The following is a 14,407-nucleotide window of genomic DNA, read 5'->3' as shown; positions in this document are numbered from 1 at the left end:
ATGTTTCTGACTGTTGAAGAGCTGTGTGCTTGGAAATGTACAAGTGGACATCGCACAAACGTTCGGTAGTAGGTGTTGATATATCAGGTGTTCATGAACTTAACATAAATGAACATATATTGTATCTTCTTGAATGACAAAACGTTTCTTTCGAGATTCAACATTTAGACTACGTTGCGTAGTGATTTAGAAAAAAAACAATCCATTGGAAAACCAATGGAATCATACTTTTAAACGTACTTTATGTTATCAAAAAGTCTGAAAAATTAACAAAATTTCTTTCATACCTCTATGAAGTTAAAAAATAGCAACACCAATGCTTCAATACATTATTATGGGTAAGATGAGCCTTATTAACCCATTCCGTAGAAAAGTCAAGACACTATTTGAATAATAATACAACGAACGACAATCATTGGGCAATAAAAACAACAATATGCATTTACAATTGGAGATACCATTTTGGTTTGTCGTTCATAAATCTTCCTTTAATGACTATCTGATGAAATTGAAGAAATTATCGATACATTTTCCATAGCAAACATAAAAGCCAGACACATTGATTTTAGAAAACCTGTAGTTAGAATTGCATCTAATGACGCACTTCTTTGTTTTCCTAAAACAGTCCTAACGATTCTTTGTTTCACCATTTTCAACACAATTGAGGTAATGCATTGGCATTGTGATCTAGGTATGATATCATTAGTTTGTCATTTCTAATAACAATGAGAAGAACTAAATATCATACAACGCACTTCTATATTAGCTGACGTGACAGTAAATGTACAATGAACCAGTTATAACATGTTTTGTGTTCCTGAGTGTAATAAAACATACATATAGTTAAAATACATTTACAAAACAGTATGCATTTAAAATTTGAAATACGATTTTGGTTTGTCGTCCGTAACCTTCCTTTAATAAATATGATGAAATTAAAGAAATTATCAATACATAAGTTATGAACAAAATAAGCCATCGCAAGATTGTCTCGGTAGAGAGAAACGTCAAATCCGAGCCTGTTTTGTTTCAACATTCTCATATAGAAACGAAATTGAAAGTTTTGTCTATATTTTCATTAATACTAGTTATGTGATAAATAGAATCTTATACTCATGGCTACGTAATATGAAATTTATGAAACTCTTTAAATAATTTGATATGCCACTCGCCTAGCTAAAGGTTCGTGCCATATCAAATTATTGAACTCGTCTGATGAATTCCGTATTACATAGCCACTCATGTAATATAAACACTATATATACATTTAAAAACTTTGTATTTTATTTCCGTTAACTACTGTATATATATTAATTTAGAGTAGAAAATATCGCGATCTCCTCTTTAACATTAACTCGCGTAGAGAAATATTCGCGCACTTGTCACATTTTATAAAGATCAGCTTTACATGTTATATTACTTGTCATTCTTTCTATGTTGTTTGCGGTTATTTAAATTCGTGGAAATGAAGTTTACCACGAACGTCAAGAAATCCAATCACCCACTAATTAAAAATTTATTAATAAATAGTAGATTTTAAATCTATGGAATTTACCTTACCAAAACCATATCCACCAATATCATACCAGAAAATATTTGATGAATCTTTTAATTTAAATCGTATGTGTCGGTGATGTTTTAATTCCGTTAAAACTCACACCCGCATGCCTGGAGTCCAGGAGAAATCAGTACACCGACTGTTTTCTCCTTACCGGAATTTCTGTTAGAACAATCAATGAGATAACCTATTTAAACGGTCTGCAACATGTGGAAGATGTTACATAACTCCAGCCTCTATGGTAATCTCGTTATCACGGCCTGAAATGAGTGGAGATGGTTCAACCCATGGCACATCACCCTCCCAAATAACCCCTTTAACCCAAGAGCCAATCACAACACATTCCGCTGTATTCCACGACTTCCGCCCAAATTTCTTTTCCATTCATACATGGAACCTTCATCCTTTTCAAAACTTTTTCTAACTCTGTGTATTTGATAGCAACAATTCTTACATACCACATTTTCTACTACAAATCAAAAAAAAATGAAATATATTAAAGCAATTAAACTACATTAAAAAGTTATCCTTTTTTACCTTTACTCTGCCCCACCACAAATGAGACGTTCCCTTGTTAACTACTCTCGGCTGTATGACCAAATTGTTTTTATTATATACTTCTTCTGCAAAGGCTATCTGAGTTCATCAATCAATATTCCTTATCAATATTCCTTAACTCAAAGAAACTTTAAAATCACCACTACAAAGCTTACAAAGCATGACAGATGTTGAGGCTTTTGTTCCTCTTTCCTTTGGACCAGTATAATCTATGTTGTAATACTTTAGTCAAGAATTGTTTATTACACTTTTGTCAAATATATAAACAATATCATCATCACAGAGAAAGAGTTTTAGACGTTAGCACAAGAGTGATTGAAGTACAAATCAATTATAAACATTCCATAGGATAAAACCGAAACCGTTTAATGTTATACTATTTAATTACTTGTAAGAGTTCCAAGTAATATGCTGAAATCAACATGAAGCTTTTCTTTCCACTTGAAACTTGTAGAAGGTTATTGTATATTAACGTACTCTTGGCAGATGTTCCATGACCAGTGCATCACAAAGAAAATAATTTGGCTGAAACAATAGCGTGATTAATAAGAACGCAGATATATGAGTCATAATCGACAATCTATTATAAAGCATGTTTGCTGTAAGGTCAGTATTGTTTTATGGAACTTTCATACGGTCACGATGCTCCCTTTCATACGGTCACGATGCTCCCCCTCCGACAGAGCATACACGATGCTCATCATTTGAACAATAATTGGTGTTTACTCGTGTAAATGTGTCTTTAATCAACACAAAAATAATATACAATAAATTGTTCTGTTTTGGGGGATGCATATTCAGTACTTTATTCCATATAGGGCATCGTGCCATGGACTTTTTGCGGGGCGCAATTCATTATTTGTAGATACTTTATCTTGAAGCACAATAAGAAACGTTTCAAAGGTAGTAATGGTGTAATATAAGTAACTTTTGTAACTGAAGAAACATACAGATTCGTCTACTCTCTTTTTCATAGAGAACAATACTATTCCTCAGCTGTGTAGCATCTTGGAATTAATAAACAAATCAACCATAATTATTAAAGTTATAACTGACATGAATAGTAATACAGTATTACAACATCCCTTGAAGCATTATTACGTAATTTTTAGATCCAATGGCTAATTAAGACATTTGGATATATGTTTTTTAACTAAAAACCGGCCATAACTGAAATCACAACCAACGTGTATGTCTTTAAGTGCACGTACGTGTTGTCCGAAACAAGTCTTTCAAAGAAAACAATGAATACCTTATAGGAAGGCTAATGATGTGGATAAAATCATTTATTAAAGTGAACGAGTGTGATTATTGCGTGTTACATAGAGAAAATCATTGCGATTAATCAGAACTTTTCCGCGGAAAACGCATTTTTATAAGGTCTATACCTTTCAATACCTAATTATAAAAGTATTTCAAAATAAGGTATTGACATATAAAACATTCACTAGTGTAATCATTCAATTTACTTACATTTTGTACATGAACTTTGTTATTTCTTTGTATTTTTTAAATAATTATTCTAATGCCGTAGGATATATGACGATTAATTATAATATGGGAATGGTATTAAGATTAATAAAGAACGGAACGAAATTTAATCCATTTCCATCATCCATTAAATGATTTTGTTCAGTGTCTAACACTTTATCTTAACCCTTTATACTAGTATCAAGCTTTTCTCGTCAACAACATAAAAGACGCAGGTCAATTTCTCTTTCATGCAATAATACCTAATACTTCAAAACATCCAATACCCCATAATACTACAGGGATTGTCCTTTTCACTCGGTACTTCCGTTTCTTCAGCACCAAATCGAAGACCGAGTATCAAGCCACACAAAGAAACAAAAGCAATCGACCATTTTGGATTCCTACATTACAGAATATTACAGAGCTGTACCTTAACGACCCGGAACCTCCCGTTGTTAGTCATTCAATTAGCTTGGTCCCCATGGTAACGTCAGCACGAGAGGATACGTGAGTTTATGTGTTTTACCTGAGCTATGGACTACCAACACCATGAACCCGATGGACTGTTGGACCAACCAAACCTTATCTTCCGACAAGAGACTCTCGTCTTACAAAAACAAAAAGCCATATATTGGCTTTAATTTCCTGTTTCTATAGTGACGGCAGATTCGTAAATGTCTCGACAATAGGAAGCCTTAAGTCATTTGCAATGAAAAAATTCCTTATGGACAATATACGTCTCATTGATCTGATTATAAATAAGAATCGTGGCCTTTCTTTCTGGTCAAGCACATTACAACAGCTAGGACAAGAAATACTGCTTTAATATAGGAAAGAAAATGATGTTAGAAAGACGGACAGAAAGAAAGGAAAGACAAATTATGTTAAACATTTCGCAACAGGAATATTTTCCCCATTCAGGCCTGATGTATGATCTAAAAGAGACACGTTTGTAACAAACCTCCAATTACCGATATGGTTTCATATTATCATTGTGTGGAACAAGATGTTTTGGCAGAATTATAAGAAGGGCGAAAAACCCTTATTGTGTGAAAAATATGCGATATTTCAGATAGTATTATGACCTTTCCATTATATTTAAGACACAAGTTTACTGTGTCCCTAATCTACCAGTAGAAAGCGTTATGAAAACATACATATTTCATATAAGTATGCACATGTACATGTATATTGATTAACAAACCCTAATATTCAACTTCGATTCTTCAAACATTTCGTTTCGTGAGTGACTGTTTATATATGTAACATTAAGATAATTCGAAAGTATACTCGAGTATTCACATCTAATTCAACTCATTTCAATATATGAATTATTTCGATAACTTTCTAGAAAATGACTTTTATCTTAAAGTTATTTTCCGATCTCATATATCCATAAGTGTGAGCTCACTGTATGTATTGAATATGGAATGAAAATGCATGCTACGTTTACATAAATTATATAAACTTATAGTTCGGCCAAAATAACTAAAAAATTGTATCGGTTCACTAACCACATTGGGTAATATATCTTCACTAATGAATGATAATATTTACATAAAAAAGAACGTAATGGACAATTTTGCCATGCTTATTAAACAGCATTGTGGTGTCAGTAGTGAAACACTTTCGAGGTGTCGAGAGAAACACGTCGATACAACTTTCTCGATTTTATTTACACATACTACAATAACTTTGAACGCAAAATTTAGGTTAATTCAATTTATATAGAAACATAGGAACATAGTAACAGTCCTATGATATACCTGTACAACAACCGTAGATATTATATGTCTCTGATAATCTCTAGATATCATCTCTAGATATCATTATACTTACCTACAGCAGAACGTCTTGAACGATTCCCAGCTTATACTGAGACCGACCAGCGGCTTGTTACGAAGGTAAAATCAATTCACACACCACTATATAAGAAATAATTTAAAGACTAACTGGACGCAGAATCTGCTCCTTACATCTAGAACGCATGTTCTTTGATCTCACCGCCTTTCTCTAATCGATGCCCTTCTTGCTAAAGCTTTGGGCCCATGGCACTTGAGAAGGATTAGCAATACGTTCTATACACCCAATTGCCGTGATCCTAGTTTCAAGTCTAGTACAATTGATTCTTAAAGTGACCCGATCCAATACACTATTATATATGTCTGGTTTCCAATTCTTGTGTCAAGTTTTTTATCGATGGAGCCAATATTTGTTCTTGTGTATCTTTGTGAAAGAGATAAAATGGCTCTATCAAGCACCCTGCCGCGGTGAGGTAACGGGCGCCATGTCAACACTCAAGCGCCAAAATCAATATAGCATGTTAGGTACGGACGCTGTTCGGTCATCGATTCGCCAGGCAAAACCCGCTTTCGTTTCTCTTCAATAGCACTTTTGAGACTATTATTAGAGTAATAACATAATTGACAAATCATATTGATTAAAGCAATTTGGTCGCCATACATGAACAATCACTGTAAATTACAGGGCGTACATAGGTGAGTTTACAGGTGAGTTAAGGTGTACTGGGTGAGGTAGCATGATAGTTGGCCTCAGGACTAGCCAACTTCTACATGTACATCTTCTGTTGCCTGTAGCTACGGCTAAATGTAAACGGCCGGCAATTAAGGCATAAATTGTTAAAAAGAGTTACCGAATTTAGATTCATGCGAGATTACTAATAGCCTTTTACATATGAAACTAAGGAACATCAGCTTATCTTAGTGTTCAATAATTGGTAGTGCTGGAATCTTGTAAATATTGCAAAGGAGATCTTAGGTATAACATGGATCTTATTGTAAGACTCAAGGTTTGGGCAACATTTACAGAGACATATCTCTCCTGTAAAGTATTTACTATCTATAATCTAGTCTATGCACTTACATAGTCAGCGGTGCTAATCTTGTTTGCAAGTATCTCATCTCATTTGCAAGAGACATCTGGATAAACCGAGTATCGGTGTATTAATTTAAATTGACAATAAAGGTTTGCATAACTCAACAGTTTTCCGTATCTAGTTTAGGTTTTTACTTGATAATGGGTTAAACATGTACGAGTGCTTTAGGAAACTGGAGTAATTAGAACAGAATAGGGTGCGACTAGATACTGTCGTTTTCGATTAGCTGAGACGGGTGCGCAATGGTTACGTTTAGCACATACTTGCAAACTGAGAAAAGGAAGTGGAACAGAAAACTGGAGGTAGAATTCATTCTACATTTATCTGCAATACCAAAACAAACTGAGAAGGTACTTCATTATTTAAAACAAAAACAATTATCAGGATAGCGTCCTTAGTGTTTTGAAGCTTCGGTTTCAAGGATAAACCTTTGTTTAGGAGTGTACTGTGTTAAATTTTTCAACAGAAGAAAAACTTCCCAGTTACAACTGTGCATTAAACTGACAAGTGAAATAGCTAACACATTTTGTTTGTTGATTCCACACCAGTCTGGTCTGCAGTCTGGTCTAACTCATAGTATAGTTGTAACGATTGGAAAAGAGAAGAACGAATTACGGAAATACAGATCTGCATAATACAATGATTTGAATTACGTTGATGAAGATTTGGCGATGATTTGAAAGGTCATTTACGGATGACCTCCAAGATTAACTTACTATGGGATTATCCAGACATCCAGAACTATCTACGATAAATTATCAACCTTTACATCGCACCTATAATACAACGTATACAATGACAACTACACTAAAACGTAAGCTGCAATCTGATTGGTTTATGCAACGGTCATAATGACTTGTTGTGTTATCTTGGTTCTGGGTAGAATAACGCACAGTACTGTATAACGAAGATATGCGTTTAAATCAGATATGGAAAAGGGCGAAATTGTTTTAATTGCTTTCTGTGCATTTAGCCCAATCGAGTCAAGGGTTTTCCTTCATCTTCCGCTGACCAACAAGATAACTGTTATTGTTACACTTTACATACACAGATGTGTATACGTATACGCGTTTATGTAACTACCTTAAGTTATATGCATCATATCTTATCATAGATGTTTTGAATTTGCACCTTATATTTCATTGAAATATCATTGCATGTTTCTCCTGGAAGATAAGTAATACCACGTCAGTATATTAGGAATGGTACCTTTAACGGTTCTGTTCCATTCTGACGCCACTGCCATACATTAATCTAGGACTTGACATACCATTATAAAGAAGAAAGTCTTTGTAAACAGCAATAACCACTCAACGTATCAAAATTAAAAATATTCACAATATATAATGCATAATCGACTATCATGCGCAGCTCGGCTAAACAGATAACCGTCTTTTACGGAATCCATGCAAAGTGATTTATAGCTGGCGTCAATAGACATCTGTTTGTATTTACAATAGCCCCATTGTATGATTCTTACCCAAACACCAAACCGTCTTCCGATAACGAAGTGGTTTTCATCCAACGCTAATTAAATTACAGGTATTTTCAAGAACAAACTGCTTCATTTTTATAGGAAATGCAAAAACATCATTGTATTTCAAGATGAAGACCCAAGTTTATGCGCTTCAATCATGCTGTAAAAACTGAATATTATATATGGAACCACGCCCTCAAGGATGATTGAGTTTCTGCATTCGTTGTTAATAAATGCAATCAGGCTATACAAATAGCACAGTTCCACGCATTTATTTACAATTCACGATTATCTAAATACGATTAGATCATACAGTGGTTCAAATTTGTTTTAACCGGAAGTACAAAGAAGATGATGATCCCCGATTAAATGACCTAAATGAGAGAGTCATGTTTTACTGGACCGTGCTAGAAAAGACCGGAAGTATACGATTCTAGGATACTTCCTGTCTGAGGTGTAAACCATGAAAACGCCCCTGATTGGTTAATATTTGGCAAAGAGGCTAATATCGTAGTGTCTCTGATGGTATGGTAACTATACTGTGTTTAATAAAGTAAACCTTTGTCCATCAGTTTAGCACGAAATAATTTTGTAATAACACGAAAAACATGTGTTTTTTCTGCAGTAACAGCACCATTACGAGAGGTTCTATTGTTTCGATAGTAGCCGAGCCGTCCACTGACTTTCTGATATGTCTGATATATAAGTAGCATCATCTTTTGAATTTAATTTCGTTTTGGGCCCAGTTTCATGAACAATCCTTATGTTTGGAAATGATAATTTAAGATAGGAAATCAATACAAAAGCTAATTTTGATTTTTTTAGTTTTAAATTATGTAATGCTTTCCCATCGATAATTCAGCGATATGAATTCTGATGTTTTAAAGTAATATTAGTTGAACTGAAGTTTCGATATTGAACAGCCCAATTAGGTGTGTATATCTATTGCATAGTAACAACAAGGTCACATACGTTATATTGCCCATAGTTTGCAAACAACTTTATGGTCTTGATATTATATCCAAACTTTACATAAATACGTTACATTTATTGTGTAACAATTGCCACTAAATATTAAGATAATTATAAGTTATCTTGACACGAATCTCCATAAAATCCCCACGTCATCTGACAAGACGATCGGTCTCTAGTTATTGTAAGTAATGGGTAAGTCAAAACAAACCCATAGCTGTTGGGAAACATATCTGGGTATCGCAGACGACAGATACAAGTTTATCTCCAATCCGGGGCGATAACTGACAGCTACGGTAATCTTTATACCACGTGGATGTATAAGTAGCAGTGAGGGTGTCTATGACCCTCGATAAAACAATTTCACTGTCTGATAGCCATCAACACCAAAGTAGTCGTGTTCAAACAGAATTACATTTGTAGAACAGTGTGGAGAAAGCTAGTGTTAAAATGACTGATGGAAAAAACGATGCGGTCTAGACCTATGTAGGAGAGCATTTGAGGGTTCAAATTCCAAATATCTTCCCTTTCTTGAAATAATCAAGTTTAAAACGGTTGTTATATTCAATAAAGTCTGAAATCACGACATAATGGAATCATAACACGTTTGAATATTATAGCGATGAATTATTTGTTTTCTTTATTATTCTAACTAAATATTAACCTTTGCATACTTCCGGGTAAGAAACAGTCTGTAGGTTTAAGAGCGAACGACATAATTTCCAAGGTTTGAATGAAGTATGACGCAGACACAGACAAAATAGATCCCCCGTATGTTCAAAACAAATGCATGGGATAGATATAAAGGGAATCATTTTAGAAATGCATCTGTAACCTCGTTGATGTGCATATCGTCGGAAACCTACGAGTCATCACTCTGACAAGCGATAGAACGGTGACACGTGAGTCGCCGAAATTGAACACTGCTGTTCATAGGTCACATGTTACAATGATTCGGCTACTAATGAGAACCGGCATCAGGATACGATAGACCACGTAAGTGGACGATGCAAGTTATTAAGTATTTGTGCAATGAAATACCATCTCTTGAAGTACGATTCTTGTAAGTCGAATACGAAAACAATGCGATTTCTATAATTCAGTACTTTTTAATTTGTTGTTATTATTTTGTTTATTTGTTTTACAAAAAAGGAATATTCCTAAAAAGGATAACATCTTAGAGTACAAAGGGAAAACATCTGAGTTTTTCCTGTCTAATTGAAAACCTGATATATCATAAACTAGAATCAGATAAAGGAGTAACATGTTCTTAGATACCCCCATCCATGTAGCACATCGGCCCACCACGTCTAGCTGTTCCCCACTTAGACTTTGATTGGATCAGACACCACCGTGTCGTTACAATCACTACCAACACGACCATTTAATTGTATATAATGTAAAATCTCTGATATCCCACTGATACTCGGGCGTGCGTCAGATAAGATAGTCAGACCTTCGAAATCCGTAAAACAGATTCCATTTGATGTGAATCCATTCTAGTTAATAATGACGAGCTCCCAATTTCACGAATGAGTTAACTCGCTTCATAACGAGCGAAGTCAAGAACTGCTGGCCATGGGTGCATGAACGCAATACAAGACTGGCTCTTCATCATAATCATGAACTTCTGTTTATCCCAACGTTTAACATCTTATAATAGAAGTTATTTTTTCAGCATTCATTTGTTATATGTAAACATGAAAATATACTTAATCATCGGAATGCAAATATGGGAATTGATTTTCTTTTTTCTTTTTTTCAAGAGAAGTTGTTGCTGTGATTGTTGCTAAGGTGATTGAACAGTTCAACCTGGACTAGAATTCATAAAACTGCCACTATAAACAATTCTGACCATTCTGTTCCCAGGTTGTTTTACATCCTCGATAAATTCCATTGGTTCGCTGTCATTATATCCGGATAACGATAGTGATAGTAACCCCTGGATTATAAAAGATTCATGTTGTAATGATTTGGTTAAAGAATATCTGGCATTACGGCAGCCGTTATGTCTATGTGTTTTTGTTCAGAGCGTGATGTTGACAACTTTTCGAATACAGCATCATTTATTTCAATATATTATAAAGAATATCCTTTCCAAGAAATCAATCAAATAAACCAGCATCATTTATTTCACTGTATGATCATCATATAACAATCCGCTAACTGCCAAATATCAGCAATACATATTTCATCTGAATTGTGGCCATCTTTAGGCTGATAGGAATATAGGTCAGATTCAAGAGATTGGAGCATGACAGTTTTATAGCATGGCTTGTGGATGTCGTGATCGAAAGTTGGTGTGCGTTCTCCAAGTTTATTAGATTTCCCTTACCGTTAATGAGCTATCGATTTATAAACAAGCTTAATCACCCACGGAAGCTGTGGGAACTTCAATAAACATTATGTAATTAGTAAGAACTTTTAAAAAGAAACTAAATAGATTACGTTTTAGAGTTACAAATTCCTGGTATCGAGATACGGTTAACTAACAAATGTATCGAACATCGATCATTAACTTAATCCCGTTTCGTTAATGATGTGACGAGATGGCGGGAAATTCTTCTTTTAATGCAATAGACACTGAGAAAATAAAGCACTAGGTGACAAGACTCCCTATAATTGTATTTGTAGAGGCAAAACATTATCCGAACCTTTGGGAATTCGCCCACGAGTAAACAGTATTAGGCGATCGACATTAAAACCTAGACTATGAAATATTGTACGGCACAGTGCTTCCTTCTTCATGACCTGTTTAACAATAAAATAAATGCTAACACAGTGTCCCTTACCTATTTAGTATAACATGGCGCAGGAAATCTTCATTCTAGAACCGTAATATGTTTCATTGAAATCTATAAAAAAATTATCACGTCATAATGCCTTTTTATAGATACATCTTTACTTCAGCATGCTGATACCAAACGCAATCAAGTTTAGTGTATATTACAGGATTGATAATCGTCCTTCACTAATGATATTTCAATTTCTAAAATGTTCCCGTAAACATAAATACAGGCATTTTCCATTGGAATCCTTTATCAATTAGAACAGTGACTCATGATAGGAATCTGCCAGTATTTTCACACAGAAGTAAGATATAATAATCAAATAAATTACTAAAATAAATAACTCCGAAGCCCCCAGGCTCAAAATTCCAGTTCATTGTTTTGCTACAAAATTACTCGATTCCCGTATGAATTATGTCGTTATCAGTTTCACCACATTCCCAGGTGGGCGTCGCGCCAATATCGTCAACAACAGGTAAAATGAGACATAGATAAATCTACCGTTAGTTCACTCAGTAGGATTCATTAGGCTAATGAACATTTGTCCGATATCAACCCGTTGGATCACAGAACAGCTCGAAAAATACTTCACTAAAAAATCAATCACGAATGCAATTATTTAGCGACTCCCCCTATATCTTTATATAAAGCATTTCGTTCTGGCCAGTTGAAACTTTGTTTATAATACTTTTTGCATCAAGACAAGAGGTTTCAAAGTAAGCTATCTTTAAGGTTGAACTAAACACGTCGGTATAAAATACTCGGAATATCAACTCGATCTGAGGAGATAATAAATAGACTTGTCTCATGACCTCTTCAACTAGGAACTTGTGATGACGGCAATATAATTAATGAAATAACATAAGTTTATGATATTTGGGGATACATAACTTAAATATGCCAGTGACAAGCAATGATAATTTGCTAATCATCAATTTCAAAACATCTTTATCATATTCTTCTGTTATACAAACAAAACATAAATGCACATTTTACACTATTCCTAGGTTGTTTAATGTACAAGCAACAACGTCAAACAGTTGGTTCTGATGGTTTGCTTACCCTACAGGATATGGAATAATGGTTACTGCATTCAATTAATGTGTGCATGAACCATGTCCTAAACGGAATTGAACTTTATTTAACTGCATTTCTGAATCATATCACATGGTGTTTGATCTGATATACAAATGAATTACATTTCAGGATGGATGACAGATTAACAAGCGTTCTGTTATTTTTGAAGTAGAATTAGCAGAAAATAGCAGAAACAACAATGAAAATCACATTTTATATCTGAGGCAGCCATTTAAAAGAAACGAAAAATGGTCAAACGAATATGTTAGATTTCTTGGCATGGTGCACTTACAAATTATATATATATATATGTCACAACATACCTGCATAACGTAGATCTATCCGAGAGGTATCGAATGGGAAAACAATTTAAAAATCACACTGGTGAACAACTGTATCCTCTCTCAAACAGATGTCCAATACTAACTGTCCACAGTCTGTAGACCAAGATAACCTCTGCTAGCTAATGATACAGGTCCACTCCAACCAGCCCTATTTACACAACTGTCGCTTCAACTGACTAGGAAAAATCGACAATCGAGATTGTATCGACGCGCGCTGATGTTAATCTTTCCGTTTACCAAAAGGGTAATTATGACAGATTTTAGGAAATATTGACCAGGATCTAGAGTTATGATGTAAGTGAGCAGTGATAGAGGGCTTAGTTTTCCCGAAGTCAATAATCAGCCATCAAGACTATCGATTCCCATGGTAAACACGGCAGCTGTGTATGGACTTCTTGCAATAAATTGATTTGTGGTATAAGATGCAATGGACAGTTCAAGCGGCAGTAACGAAGAAACGTGCCTCAAGATTCACAAATACTCGAGAAAAACATTCCCTTGATTCATTTGTAACTTCATTACCCCCGGAGCCAAAATAGCTTTCTCTTGTGTATAAATGTTTGTAAATTGAATAAAACAAAGCTGTGTAAACTCACAAAACGTAATTGTACAATAACATGGCTGGGCGACTCCTAACGAAGCATGGAGCGATCTGGTATATCTCTAGTGTACGTCTGCTCGTGTAAGCGAGAGTTCTGGCCGTGAAGCAGACTCCGATACACTTTCGATCTGTGTATATACTTCTGCATGTGAAATGTACGTGCAGACCAATGGTTTGAGTACACGGTACCCCGCCGTGTTGTGTCGACAACAATTAGTTTACCACCTGATGGTCCGGTGTTTACCCAATTAATCACCCTGACCATATGTTCCTACGTCAATTTATCGCGGTACCAGGGGCCACTTGTAAAATCCGTTATACATCTATACATATATTCTTTATTATTTATTTGTCCCGTAACATTTGTTTTTTTTTTCTTTAAAAGGGCTTCACCTTTAGAAATAAAAGGAAAAGTTTTGGATCTCTACAAACATGGAATCGTGATACATTACGAATTACAAACTAACTGATATTGGAATACTTAAGTAGTTAATATCTGCACCAAGCTTCGCTTGGTCTATTTGATTAATATTTGAAGCATTTGATATTGTAAACTATCAATAATACGTGCTTGAACGCAGCATTAACCAACAGCTGGTATGAGTATCATATCCTAAACAAACAAACTGTTGTCGAATGTAACACCTGCAAGTGACATTGAG

At 34.7% G+C, this 14,407-nt stretch overlaps 1 protein-coding gene across 3 annotated transcripts in view; it reads right to left on the bottom strand.

Annotated features, from left to right (window-relative positions):
- The window catches only part of LOC138336718 (uncharacterized), a 52,825-nt gene that overhangs the window by 20,254 nt on the left and 18,164 nt on the right, over positions 1–14,407 (bottom strand). The window contains exon 1 of one of the 3 annotated variants that reach the window (XM_069286269.1): positions 13,124–13,835. The exons of 1 other annotated variant lie outside the window; for it this stretch is intronic. The gene's annotated coding sequence lies outside the window, so the exon portion shown is untranslated. Of the gene's footprint in view, positions 1–5,428; positions 5,451–13,123; positions 13,836–14,407 lie in introns of those variants that run through there. One more of the 3 variants, XM_069286270.1, reaches the window with a different exon arrangement.

Source organism: Argopecten irradians, chromosome 12, assembly GCF_041381155.1.
Source record: "Argopecten irradians isolate NY chromosome 12, Ai_NY, whole genome shotgun sequence".
In the NCBI taxonomy this organism is placed as follows: domain Eukaryota; kingdom Metazoa; phylum Mollusca; class Bivalvia; order Pectinida; family Pectinidae; genus Argopecten; species Argopecten irradians.
This window is presented reverse-complemented; position numbering and strand designations above follow the sequence as displayed.